The sequence below is a fragment of the Rana temporaria genome, chromosome 12 (assembly GCF_905171775.1).
Source record: "Rana temporaria chromosome 12, aRanTem1.1, whole genome shotgun sequence".
In the NCBI taxonomy this organism is placed as follows: Eukaryota; Metazoa; Chordata; class Amphibia; order Anura; family Ranidae; genus Rana; species Rana temporaria.
The window spans coordinates 87,292,310-87,306,771 of record NC_053500.1 but is presented as its reverse complement, the minus strand read 5'-3'; positions in this window follow the sequence as shown (position 1 = coordinate 87,306,771).

Here is a 14,462-nt window from a genome sequence, read left to right as displayed (position 1 = left end):
GGATTTTCTCCAGGGGCAAAGAGATGGTACTTAGAGATGTATTGAATTGGGCCCCGAGAAATATCAGTGATTGTGTCGGTACTAGGTGACTCTTCTCCTTGTTCAGTAGCCAACCAGACTCGGTCAGAATCGATATGACCAGATCCCAGTGCATCAATATTTGCTCCTTGTTTTTCGATAGCAGCAGTAGGTCGTCTAGGTAGTGGTGTAGACGAACGCCTCTGGTTCTGATCAGGGCCACAACAGCCAGTAAGAGTTTTGAGAATACCCGTGGTGATGTTTGTGAGTCCAAACGGGAGACAAACGAATTGGAGGTGAATACTGCCTACTGCAAACCGCAGATACTTCTGAAATTCCATTGCTATGGGCACATGAAAGTAAGCATCTTTCAGGTCTATGGCTACAAGCCAGTCGCCTGGTTGAACTGCTTGACGGATCGTGAGCAGCGACTCCATCTTGAATTTCTCCTTCTTGATAAAGGTGTTTAGATGTGTCAGGTCTATCACTGGTCTCCAGGAACCTGACTTTTTTTGGACCAGAAAAAGGGGTGAATACATCCCCTGGAACCTCTCGGCCGTTGGGACATGTATAGCAGCACCTTGAGCCACCAGGGAGCTTGTGTATGACAGGAGGACTTGTCTTTTTTCCTCTGAGCATGGCATTGTTGTATGACTGATTTGAAGAATAGGGGGTTCTGTAAAAATCCAGGAATGGCCTGTAGATACCGTCTTGACGGCCCAGAAATCTTTTATTGAGGCTGCCCAGACATGCTTGAACTGGAAGAGACGGGCCCCGACTCTTTCCGTCTGGGCCGGTGTCAGGGCGCAGACCTTCCACGGTCTCTTTCCCCAGTTGGTCCTGGGTGGAATCGAACCCAGGATCTCTCCATTGAAGGTCCAGCTCTTTTGTCTCTGAGCCACTGCTCAGTGCTATTCTGTGTGCTGTCCGTTGGAACCTGGTCCTGAACCTGTACTCCTGTGGACCAATCAGTGGCTGTACTCCTGTGGACCAATCAGTGGCCAGTGCGGCCTATTTAAGCCAGCCCCTTCCCCTTTGCTGGTTGCTGGTTTGTCATCAGTTCCTGTATGTGCTTTATCCCTTGAACTAACCTCTTGACCTGGATTACCTGATTGCTTGACTACATACCTGACCTCGGCTCGTTTATCGGATTGCTGCCTTCTCTTACCCCTGACCCCGGCTCTGGACTTTGGACTCGCTTCTCTCTGTGAACCCTGATCCCGGCTTGAATCTCAGACTTGCTGCTGTCTCCATTCCCTGAACCTGGCTTGCTTCTTGGACTTCCTTATTCCTGCTCCTGATTGACTTCGCATTGGCTTCCGGCTTCTAACGTATCCTGTGGATTCCGGATCCCACACTTGTGATCTTCACCTCGGCTACTACCCAGCTACCCTCCGGTGCCGGTGCCTTCTGGTGCTTCCCTCTCTCTGTTTCCACCCTCAGAGGAAGGTTAGCGCCAGTCCGCAAAGGTGAGCCGTCCGCAGCATCTCGGTCTCGGTAAGTACGTGTCCTGATAGTACAAACCAGCCAGATGTCTGAGACCGACCGGGCGCGCTCACCTTTTGAGACCTTGTGCCAGCAGGTCTCCGCCTTGACGGACGCTGTGCAAAAACTTCAAGAAGGCTATCTCCAGATGGATGGCCGCCTACAACAACTTGCCATCCCACCTGGGCCATCTGCTGTACCTGCAGCCCCTCTTACTGGACTTCCCGCTCCTCAGGCCGCATTAACCCCAGCAGTTATGACCACAAACCCGGAACCCCGAGTACCCACTCCTGAACGCTTCTCGGGTGACCGTAGGAAGTTCAGAGCTTTCAAAAACGCCTGCACCCTTTATTTTGGTTTACAGCCCAGGACTTTTTGCTCTGAGGCGGTGAAAGTGGGATTTGTCATCTCCCTCCTCTCGGATGAACCCCAGGCCTGGGCCCATGGTCTAATGGAGCAGAGGAGTCCCGCTTTGGACACTATTGACAAGTTTTTTATTCACATGGCCAAGCTCTATGACGATCCCCTGCGTTCATCCACTGCTGAATCCACCCTCCATAATCTGAACCAGGGTAGACGCCCAGTGGAGGATTACACCGCCGAGTTCAGGAAGTGGTCGGCCGATACTGGGTGGAACGAGTTGGCCCTAAAGTACCAATATCGCCAGGGTCTCTCCGAAGCCCTAAAAGATGAACTGGCACGTTCTGAAACCCCTGCTACGCTGGAGGGTCTGATCCAGTCCGCCACCCAGTTGGACCGACGCCTACGAGAGAGGCGTTCTGAACGTTTCCAGTCCAACCGTCTCAGCTGGGCTCCGCCACGTCTGCCTTCGGTGCCCACACCTCCTTCGGTTTCACCAACTTCTTCATTACCTGATCCAGAGCCTATGCAGCTTGGCTTAGTACGTCCGCCCCTCACTCCGGAAGAAAGGCTACGCAGGCGTCGAGCCAACCTTTGCCTTTATTGCGGTGGGGACGGACACTTTTTGCGCACCTGTCCGGTGAGACCCTGTAAGTTGAAACCTGCACCAACCCTCAATTACCATCTCTCGCATGTATCACAGACTTACGTTGTGCTTTTCCTTTCCCTGCAGCTTCCGGAAGGGGCAACCCGCCTACCAGCGATCATTGACTCGGGAGCATGCAGCAGCTTCCTGGACTTGGCCCTGGCCCAAAAGCTGCGCATCCCTCACCGCACTAAAGATACTCACCTTCAAGTCCACCTAGCGGATGGGTCACTTCCCCGTTCTGGATTGGTTACACATGAAACACACATGAAACACTTCCCCTGCACGTCATCTCTGATCTTGGCCATCAAGAACATCTTCGGTTGGACCTCATCCCATCTCCCATGTTCCCCATCATCCTGGGACTCCCTTGGCTTCAGCTCCATCAACCATGTATCAATTGGCTCACCAGAGACATCAGTTTCACATCTTCTTTTTGCCTTCAGCATTGCCTGCTACCTCCTCCTGATTCTTGCTCCACCCTCATTAGCCCACCGGAAAACCTTCTACACGTCCCTCCTGCCTACTTGGGGTACAAAGACGTTTTTGATAAACAACAAGCAGATTGTTTACCCCCACATCGGCCGTATGACTGCCCTATCGATCTCCTGCCAGGCTCTGAGATTCCCTTCGGCCGTATTTTTCCCCTTTCAGAAACTGAATTAAAGGCCCTCAAGGCCTACATCGACGAGAATTTAGAGAAAAAATTTATTCGCCCCTCCTCTTCTCCCGCTGGGGCTGGGATTTTCTTCGTCGAGAAGAAGGATGGCTCACTCCGACCTTGTATAGGACTATAGGGAGCTCAATAAGGTCACCATTAAAAACCGGTATCCCTTACCACTCATCCCAGAGCTGTTCCAGCGTTTCCGCTCGGCCCGCATCTTCTCAAAACTCGACCTCAGAGGAGCTTACAATCTTGTCCGGATCAGGGAAGGGGACGAGTGGAAGACAGCGTTCAGATCTAGATTCGGACATTTCGAATACTTAGTGATGCCTTTCGGGCTTTGTAACGCCCCGGCCACTTTCCAACATTTAGTCAATGACATCTTTCGTCAGTACCTGGACGACTTCCTTGTTGTCTACCTAGATGACATCTTAATCTTTTCAGCTACGCTAGAATTACACCGGAACCACGTTAAAAAAGTACTTATGATCCTCAGACAACACAAATTATATCTCAAAGCAGAGAAATGTGAGTTCGAGAAGACTTCAATACAATTCCTAGGTTTCCTTATATCCACTGATGGGGTTGCCATGGACCCCCAAAAGGTCAAGGCAATTCAGGAATGGCCGGCTCCTACAGATAGAAAAGGTGTCCAACGTTTTATTGGCTTCGCCAATTTCTATAGAAGGTTCATTGTGGGGTTCTCCTCCATTGTCTCCCCCATCACCAAGCTTACAGGTCAAGGGAATCGGTTCCATTGGTCACGGGAAGCTCAGGAAGCCTTCATTAAGCTTAAGTCAGTATTCTCTTCGGCACCCGTTTTACATCACCCAGATCCAACACTCCCATTCATCCTGGAAGTTGACGCTTCAGAGTCCGCCACTGGTGCTGTTTTATCTCAGAGACAGGGGCCAAAATCCCTCTTGCACCCAGTTGCTTACGCCTCCCGGAAACTTACTCCGCCGGAAAAGAACTATGATGTTGGGGATAGGGAGTTGCTTGCTATCAAATTCGCATTGGAGGAATGGCGGTACTTACTGGAAGGAGCTACTCACCCTATCATAATTTTTACAGACCACAAAAACTTAGAGTATTTGCGTTCCGCTAAGCGTCTAAGACCCAGGCAGGCTCGCTGGGCCCTCTTTTTCACGCGGTTTAACTTCCACATAACCTATAGACCCGGTTCAAAGAACGGTAAAGCCGATGCTCTTTCAAGAATGTTCCCGGAAACACCTAATACTTCAGAACCCAGCACTATCCTGAACCCTCAAAACTTTTTTCTGATCGCTCAATCAGACTTCCTCAATTCTCTTAAATTGGCATCTCGCCAATGTACAGATCCGGAAACCTCTTCACTTGTAAAACGGGAAGATTTGTGGTGGTCTCGAGATAAGATCTTCGTGCCAAGGGAAGTAAGACTGCTACTTCTGGGTACCTTCCATGACCTCAAGATGGCAGGCCATTTTGGAACACGTAAGACCTCCGAACTAATTGCTCGATCCTTCTGGTGGCCTAAGTGGCGGCGTGACTGCAAAACTTATGTGGCCTCCTGTGTCCGTTGCCAACGCAACAAGGGTCCTAACACCAGGGCCTGGGGTCTTCTCAAGCCACTGCCCATTCCGGAACGTCCATGGGCAGACATCTCAATGGACTTTATCGTTGACCTACCACCCTCTGAAGGGTTCACCACGATTCTAGTCGTGGTTGACCGGTTGTCAAAAATGGCACATTTTTTGCCCATGGTTGGCACGCCCTCAGCTTCCGATACGGCAAACATTTTTTTAAAGAGGTCGTTAGACTTCACGGAGTCCCCAAGAGTATCGTATCCGATAGGGGTACACAGTTCACATCCAAGTTCTGGAGGGAACTGTGTAAGTCCCTGGAAGTGAAGATTTGTCTGTCATCGGCCTATCATCCGCAAAGCAACGGCCAAACGGAAAGAACTAACCAGACCTTGGAGCAGTACCTCCGTTGTTTCTGCTCAGTCTCCCAGAATGACTGGCGTTCACTATTAGTATCTGCAGAATTTGCATATAACAACTCCATTCATGCCTCCACAAATCAAACACCGTTTTGGGCAAATTATGGCTTCCATCCTCCCTTCTTACCGGACTCCATTCCCGAAGCTTCTGTTCCAGCCGTCCAAGAACGGTTAGTATCCATTCAACAGAATTTCTCAAACTTACAAGAGGTGATGCAGCGGGCTCAGGAGGACTTTAAGAAATTTTATGACAAAGGTAGAAGGGACTGTCCCACTTTTGGGGTGGGAGAGAAAGTCTGGCTGTCCGCCTCTAATCTAAAATTACCTGTTCCTTCACAAAAATTGGGCCCGAAATTCATCGGTCCTTTCGAGATTAAACGCAAGATTAATCCTGTAGCCTTTGAACTGGCCTTACCTGATTCTTACCGGATTCACCCCGTATTTCATGCCTCACTTCTTAAACCCCTGGTCCCGGATCCTTTCCGAGGGAGAGCGGAGCCTCCACCTCCACCAATAGAGGTTGAAGGAGAAAGAGAGTTTGAAGTGGAAGCTATCCTTAACTGCAGGAAAAGAGGGAGACAACTCCAATACTTAATTAAATGGAAGGGCTATCCCCCGGAGGACAGTTCATGGGAGCCTTCCAGAAACATTCATGCCCCTCGGTTGATTCGGTCCTTTCAACGCGAACATCCTGAGTTAATGGACAGTTTGGGCGTCCGGAGTCCGCCCCTAGGGGGGGGGGCACTGTCAGGGCGCAGACCTTCCACGGTCTCTTTCCCCAGTTGGTCCTGGGTGGAATCGAACCCAGGATCTCTCCATTGAAGGTCCAGCTCTTTTGTCTCTGAGCCACTGCTCAGTGCTATTCTGTGTGCTGTCCGTTGGAACCTGGTCCTGAACCTCCTGTACTCCTGTGGACCAATCAGTGGCTGTACTCCTGTGGACCAATCAGTGGCCAGTGCGGCCTATTTAAGCCAGCCCCTTCCCCTTTGCTGGTTGCTGGTTTGTCATCAGTTCCTGTATGTGCTTTATCCCTTGAACTAACCTCTTGACCTGGATTACCTGATTGCTTGACTACATACCTAACCTCGGCTCGTTTTTCGGATTGCTGCCTTCTCTTACCCCTGACCCCGGCTCTGGACTTTGGACTCGCTTCTCTCTGTGAACTCTGATCCCGGCTTGAATCTCAGACTTGCTGCTGTCTCCATTCCCTGAACCTGGCTTGCTTCTTGGACTTCCTTATTCCTGCTCCTGATTGACTTCGCATTGGCTTCCGGCTTCTAACGTATCCTGTGGATTCCGGATCCCACACTTGTGATCTTCACCTCGGCTACTACCCAGCTACCCTCCGGTGCCGGTGCCTTCTGGTGCTTCCCTCTCTCTGTTTCCACCCTCAGAGGAAGGTTAGCGCCAGTCCGCAAAGGTGAGCCGTCCGCAGCATCTCGGTCTCGGTAAGTACGTGTCCTGATAGCCGGCTCTACATTAAAAGGATTTGGAGGCGTCACGTCCACTAGAACAAGGGCTTTTTGCCGGCTTCTGACCAGAGGGTTGGTTTCTTCTCCAATTCCTCCTGAAATCACGTCCAGGTCTGTACCGACGGGCCTCCCTTGCCCGATCTTGATCCTGCCTGGGAAAGAATTTTTTCTGTCCATACGGATGACGATCCTGGGGAAGGAACCCTGACTTTCCCCCTGTGGCTCGGTGATGGCATCATCTAATTTGTTCCCAAACAGGGAAGAGCCCAAAAAGGGTATCTTGCACCATGCCTGTTTAGAGGCAGGATCAGCCACCCAAGGGCGTAGCCACAGGGCACGCTTAGCTGTAACAGAGGAAAGCATGACCCGAGACACTAGACGTATAAGATCAAGGGAAGCCTCCCCCAAGAAGACTGAAGCCATCTTTAGTTCTTGGATTGGAATGCTTCTCGCTATGTCTTCCGAGACACAAGACAACACGGAGTCCATTTCACCTGTCCAGGCCTCCATTGCTTTTGACAGGGCTGCAAGAGCTAAGGCTGGCTTACAGGCCATGCCCGCTGTAATATAAATTTGTTTTAAATCAGTGTCTATTTTCCTCTCCAGACCATCTTTAAAGGAAACGGTGTCTTCCAAAGGGAGAGTAACATGCTTCACCAGCCTCATCAAGGCCGCATCAACTAGAGGAGCTGACTCTAGATGTCTCACCTCTTCGCTTTTGAATGGGTACAGTTTCGCTATCTTGGATAGTAAAGAATTTTTCTTGTCTGTACCAGACCATTCCTCCATAATTACATCTCCAAGCTCACCGAGGAGGGGAAAATTAGGGCGGTCTTTTTTAAGCTGGCTGAAGAACTTCCTTTGCTTGGAAGGTGCTTCTACTGGATCCTCCCATTTTAAAGCGTCCTTGACTGCTTTTACCAATGTTGGAACCAGGGAAAAATCAAAACCTGCAGCATAATTGACATTTTCCATTTCACTTTCTGAAGAAACACTTGGAGAGCGGTTAACTCAAGAGGGCCCTGCAACTTCAGGATCATCCTGCACCAGAACTGGGGATGGTTCAACAGGAGTAATAACCGCTTGGGCGGAAATAGGGCTGTTCAAAGATTCTTGGACCACTCTTCTGACCAGGGCTTCTACCTGCTGGTCTTCACCCCCTCTTTCCCTTACAGCACGGGAATAACACGGCTCACAGAGGGATTTTCCTTCTGGGACCTGAGCTCTACATCCCCAACAGGAATTCCTTCCAGAGTGACTGGAGTGGCGGTGAGAGTGGTGACCAGACGAGGATCTAGAACCTTCTCTATAATGCTTAGATGAAGATCTAGAGTTTCTAGAACTTGAATGATGTTTTTGTGATTGAACTTCATTATTATCTTCACGTGCTATAATTTGAGAAGTAGACCTAGAGGGACTGGAAACAAAAAAGACAAAATGCAAATTTTTTTTTTTAAAACCAAAACCCATAGAAAACAGGCAGAGGGAAATAATTCCATCCTACCTGCAGCGTAATGTTTGGCCACAGGGGGGCGGTGACACATCCATGGCAGTGAGGATAACACACAGTACTAAAAGAAATCAAAACAGGGACAGTGCATCAGGCAAAAGGACCTACAACTACTATGCAACATAAGGCAGTATAAGAACAGCCTCTTACCTCGATCCACAGCCAAGAATTTTCAGTCCTAGACCATCAGGGATGTGCCACCATATAGCTGTACATGACAGCTATTTAAACTTGCCGCCCTGTTGATGACGTCACCGCGCACCGGCGTGCGCATGCGCAGTGAACTCGCGTCACCCAGTCGGCCTCGCGCGCCTGTGCGATTGCGGCTAGCTGGACCAAGGAGCGCACACACAGCCAAGCCTCGTTCTCAGAACGAGGTGTGCGCATGCGCAGACCGCCAGCAAGCGGCGAAGCTGGAACGCACTGCGTTCCAGCGGCCATAGCTAGGAAGGAAGACAAACAACACACACAAACTGGCTGCCATAACGGTAAGATCATTAAATTTATACGTTACCACTACAGGAAACCCATGATCCGGCCTGGACAAGGAAGCTACCGCTGCTTACTCTGCAAGGTCTGGGATTTTAGAGACCCCCTGCTAATAGCCAGGGTATGTGGTCAAATAATCGCTTACCTGCCAGTGGCAGGCTAGTAAGCATTAAAAGGGATATCACAGACATTAATGTCTGTCCAGCTAATAGCTGAGACTAGTAGGACTTCAGAGCCACCAGGCTTGGGGACCAGGAAATAAAAAAATTTCTTTTTTCTTTGATAAAAAACGATAACTTCGGTCCTAGGAGGAGGACAAAAAAGGAACACAGTCTATTGGGAGAAGCAAAGCTTTATGGGAGTAGGGTCCTATGAGGTATGAGAGGCGGGATTAACCCACACGTAGGCTGCCATAGAGTCTGTCAGGAAATATAGCTTAATGTGAATAACTTTTGGTGTGATAAACCAAGTGAGCTTAAATGTTCTGAATATGTTGGCATGGATAAAACCTTCTATTGTGTGAAGTTTGGGGGAAATTGGTTAACATTTAAGGTCTTTTTCGTACGTTAAGCTCCCACAAAAACAAACTTAATGTCCCTAGTTTGCCTTGTGGAACACCAAATCGCACGAAACGCATAGAAGAGATTTGGGATGTTGAGATCTTAAGCTGTGCAAAGTTTCAGGGCAATTGATTGAGGTTTAGGCACTTTATTGCTTGTTAAGCTACATTAAGCCATTTTCACATTAAATGTTTTAGCATTGTAAAATATAGCTTAATGTGAATAACTTTTGGTGTGATTAACCAAATGAGCTGAAACTTTCAGAATATGTTTGTATGGATAGAGTCTTCTACTGTGTGAAGATTGGGGGAAAATGGTTAACATTTAAGGTCTTTTGTGTACGTTAAGCCACATTAAGCTCCCCAAAAAACAAGCTTAATGTCCCTAGTTTGCCTTCTGGAACACCAAATTGTACAAAACTTATAGGATAGGTTTGGAAGGTCGAGATCTTAGGCTGTACAAAATTTCAGGGCAATTTATTGAGGTTTAGGCACTTTTTTGCTCGTTAAGCTACATTAAGCTACATTAAGCCAATTTCATATTAAATGTAAAATTGGCTTAATGTGAATAACTTTTGGTGTGATTAACCAAATGAGCTGAAATTTTCAGAATATGTTGGCATAGATAGAGCCTTCTATAGGGTGAAGTTTTTAACATTTAAGGTCTTTTTTGTACGTTAAACTCTCAAAAAAAAACAGCTTAATGTCCCTAGTTTGCCTTGTGGAACACCAAATCGCACTAAACACATAAGATAGGTTTGGAATGTTTAGATCTTAAGCTGTGCAAAGTTTTAGGGCAATTGATTGAGGTTTAGGCACTTTTTTTGCTCGTTAAGCTACATTAAGCCAATTTCACATTAAATGTTTTAGCATTGTAAAATACAGCTTAATGTGAATAACTTTTGATGTGATTAACCAAATGAGCTGACATTTTCAGAATATGTTGGCATGGCTAGAGCCTTCTATGGTGTGAAGTTTTGGGGAAATTGGTTAACATTTACGGTCTTTTTTGTACGTTAAGCCACATTAAGCTCCCCAAAAAACAAGCTTAATGTCCCTAGTTTTCCTTGTGGAACACCAAATTGCACAAAACTTATAGGATAGGTTTGGAAGGTCGAGATCTTAGGCTGTACAACATTTCAGGGCAATTGATTGAGGTTTAGGCACTTTTTTGCTCGTTAAGCTACATTAAGCTACATTAAGCCAATTTCACATTAAATGTAAAATTGGCTTAATGTGAATAACTTTTGGTGTGATTAACCAAGTGAGCTGAAATGTTCAGAATATGTTGGCATGGATAGATCCTTCTATCGTGTGAAGTTTTGGGGAAATTGGTTAACATTTAAGGTCTTTTTTTGTACGTTAAGCCACATTAAGCTCCCCAAAAAACAAGCTTAATGTCCCTAGTTTGCCTTCTGGAACACCAAATTGCACAGAACTTATAGGATAGGTTTGGAAGGTTGAGATCTTAGGCTGTACAACATTTCAGGGCAATTGATTGTGGTTTAGGCACTTTTTTGCTTGTTAAGCTACATTAAGCTACATTAAGCCAATTTCACATTAAATGTAAAATTGGCTTAATGTGAATAACTTTTGGTGTGATTAACCAAGTGAGCTGAAATGTTCAGAATATATTGGCATGGATAGATCCTTCTATGGTGTGAAGTTTTGGGGAAATTGGTTAACATTTAAGGTCTTTTTTGTACGTTAAACTCTCAAAAAAACAAGCTTAATGTCCCTAGTTTGCCTTGTGGAACACCAAATTGCACTAAACGCATAAGATAGGTTTGGAATGTTGAGATCTTAAGCTGTGCAAAGTTTTAGGTCAATTGATTGAGGTTTAGGCACTTTTTTGCTCGTTAAGCTACATTAAGCCAATTTCACATTAAATGTTTTAGCATTGTAAAATACAGCTTAATGTGAATAACTTTTGATGCATTTAACCAAATGAGCTGACATTTTCAGAATATGTTGGCATGGCTAGAGCCTTCTATGGTGTGAAGTTTTGGGGAAATTGGTTAACATTTAAGGTCTTTTTTGTACGTTAAGCCACATTAAGCTCCCCAAAAAACAAGCTTAATGTCCCTAGTTTGCCTTGTGGAAAACCAAATCGCACAAAACTTATAGGATATGTTTGGAAGGTCGAAATCTTAGGCTGTACAAAATTTCAGGGCAATTGATTGTGGTTTAGGCACTTTTTTGCTCGTTAAGCTACATTAAGCCAATTTCACATTAACTTTTGGTGTGATTAACCAAGTGAGCTGAAATGTTCAGAATATGTTGGCATGGATAGATCCTTCTATGGTGTAAAGTTTTGGGGAAATTGGTTAACATTTAAGGTCTTTTTTGTACGTTAAGCTCTCAAAAAAACAAGCTTAATGTCCCTAGTTTGCCTTGTGGAACACCAAATCGCACTAAACGCATAGGATAGGTTTGGAATGTTGAGATCTTAAGCTGTGAAAAGTTTCAGGGCAATTGATTGAGGTTTAGGCACTTTTTTGCTCGTTAAGCTACATTAAGCTACATTAAGCCAATTTCATATTAAATGTAAAATTGGCTTAATGTGAATAACTTTTGGCGTGATTAACCAAATGAGCTGAAATTTTCAGAATATGTTGGCATAGATAGAGCCTTTTATAGGGTGAAGTTTTGGGGAAATTGGTTAACATTTAAGGTCTTTTTTGTACGTTAACCTCTCAAAAAAACAAGCTTAATGTCCCTAGTTTGCCTTGTGGAACACCAAATCGCACTAAACGCATAAGATAGGTTTGGAATGTTGAGATCTTAAGCTGTGCAAAGTTTCAGCGCAATTGATTGAGGTTTAGGCACTTTTTTGCTCGTTAAGCTACATTAAGCCAATTTCACATTAAATGTTTTAGCATTGTAAAATACACCTTAATGTGAATAACTTTTGATGTGATTAACCAAATGAGCTGAAATTTTCAGAATATGTTGGCATGGATAGATCCTTCTATGGTGTGAAGTTTTGGGGAAATTGGTTAACATTTAAGGTCTTTTTCTGGTGCCTCCATGGCAGCATACTTGTGATTGAGCTCCGCCTCGACTCCTCCTTCAGGGCTAGTGAATAGAATAAATTAAAGGCATAGCCCCTCCCCCAACATTCTCCTTTTTTCCCTCATACCTTCTTGTGCTGGTGAAGAGTAGATGTATGTCCATACCTCTGCAATCGGCAGCGTCTGCCGAGTTTAGCCTTTCCCGGGCGCAGTCCCTGTTCTTGGGCCGCTCTTAGCGCTAATAAGTCTGGGAGACCCCTCTGTGGATCTGTTGGGGTCATTTCGCAGAGTTTCCGTTTAGGAACAAAGTCTGCTATCGCAGCCATGATGAATGCAGTGGAGTCGCAAAAGGATCAGCTCACATCTTTCCAGGCTGGTGGTTTCCATTTTATTTTTAGGCATATATTGTTTTTTGTCTCTCCCCTCTCCCATCCCTTCCTTCCTTTAACTTGCCTGTTAGGTCTCCTTTAAAAAAAATAAAAAAAAAAGGTGTGCTTGTTGTTTTATTTTTTGTGATGCTCCCTTTAACTCCGGTCAGTTTGATGGGGCAGGTGCCTTTTATCCTGACAGGCTTGCAGTTGTTGATTGTGTCCCCCGAAATCAGCGGTGGGCTACAGTTTTTGTTTTGTTTTGTATATCAATGCAATGGTGGTTTATGGGATTATTAGCCCATCCACCTGAGCCTAGTTAAGTTCAGATTCAGGGTTAGCCGTCAGAGTCTCCTCAGCTGTGCCCTGCTAGGTTTCACTGATGCTGCTCTGTGGTAGCTACCTTTTTGTGTTTATTCTCAAAAAAAAATAAAAAAAATGGTGCTAGATAAAATAATTAAAATAAATGTATGTTATTTAAAAAAAAAAAAAAAAAAACTCCATAGCCTTTTTTTTTTTCCCCTTTCTTTCTAAATTTCCGCAGCTGATCCTTTTGCCTAACTCCGCAATTAGTCATTTATCTTGCAAACAAAGATCCTCGCACCCCTATTAGGTATGTGACCAACTATATGTGAGTATTGAAAAAAAAAAAAAAAAGTGCGCTCACTGTCTAATGTGAGTTCCTTACACCGTGGCCCTGCCCACTCCAAGAGGTCCAGAAAATCTTCAAGACACCGTGATGACGACAGATCAGACCGCAGGTCTCATTCTTCACGTCATAGATCAGAGAGATCAAGATCCAGAGGACAAGATCCTTCCCCCTCTCCTAGGACCTATACAAAGAAGAAATGCTGGACAGGTGGGGCCACACCACTACCAGACAGAGTGGTCTGTAAGGACTGTTTTATGGACTATGAGTCCGGCTGCGAGCTAGAAAATCAGCACGCTGTAGACCTGCTCAAGTGAACAATGAAGGACTCCTTCTCCGAGCTTGCGACTTGGGTCCCCGCTCAACCACTTCAGCAGTTGTCCCAGGTTCAGGATACAGAACCTAATCTCCCTGGTCCTGCAGCAGTCAGTACACCTCTGCCACTGTCAGGCTGACCAGCTAGAGATTCGCCACCTGTAGACTCTTCAGAGGAGTCAACCTTCTGGCTTCAGTCTCTCCTTGGTAAAGCTGTTCTTCCAGGCAGTCAAAACTGCAGTCACCTGAGAAGACGCAGAAGAGCCTCCCCAAGAGTCTACGAGTTACTTCCCATCCTCAAAGGGAGGCAGGTTCTCTTCTTGTTGAGGCGACATTAGCCAGGTCATTCAGAATGAATGGGCAAAGACTGATAGAAAACTTTCATGGGGCTGGTTCAATAAACTATACCCATTAACAGAATCCATGCCAGTGGTAGACGCATCGGTGGTGCGACTCGAAAAAAAAAAAAAAAAGGAACGCGCTTTACCAATGGAGGATTCCGCTTCCTTCAAAAGAACCTCTAGGCATGCGAACCAACCTGGACCTGAAGAGGAGCTATTTAGCCGCGGGAGCAGCATGTGAGCCAGCTATCGCCCTCACATCGGTATCAAATGCCATAAGATCTTGGACATATAATATTGAGACGGCTTTGCGTCAGGATGTCCCCAAGGAGGATATAATTAAAGCCTTGGAAGAACTTCGATTGTCAGCAGACTTTGTCAGGGTGGCAGCCATTGACACGATCAGATGCTCTGCAAGATCCATGTTGCATTCAGTAATGGTGAAGAGGGTCTTCTGGCTGGAAGATTGGCTGGCTGACTTATTCTCCAAACAAAATTGGTGCAAAATCCCATTCAGTGGAAAAGCACTATTCAGAGACAAAACGGTTAAAGCTATCTCCAGGCTGTCAGGAGGGAAGTCCGGTGTGCTTC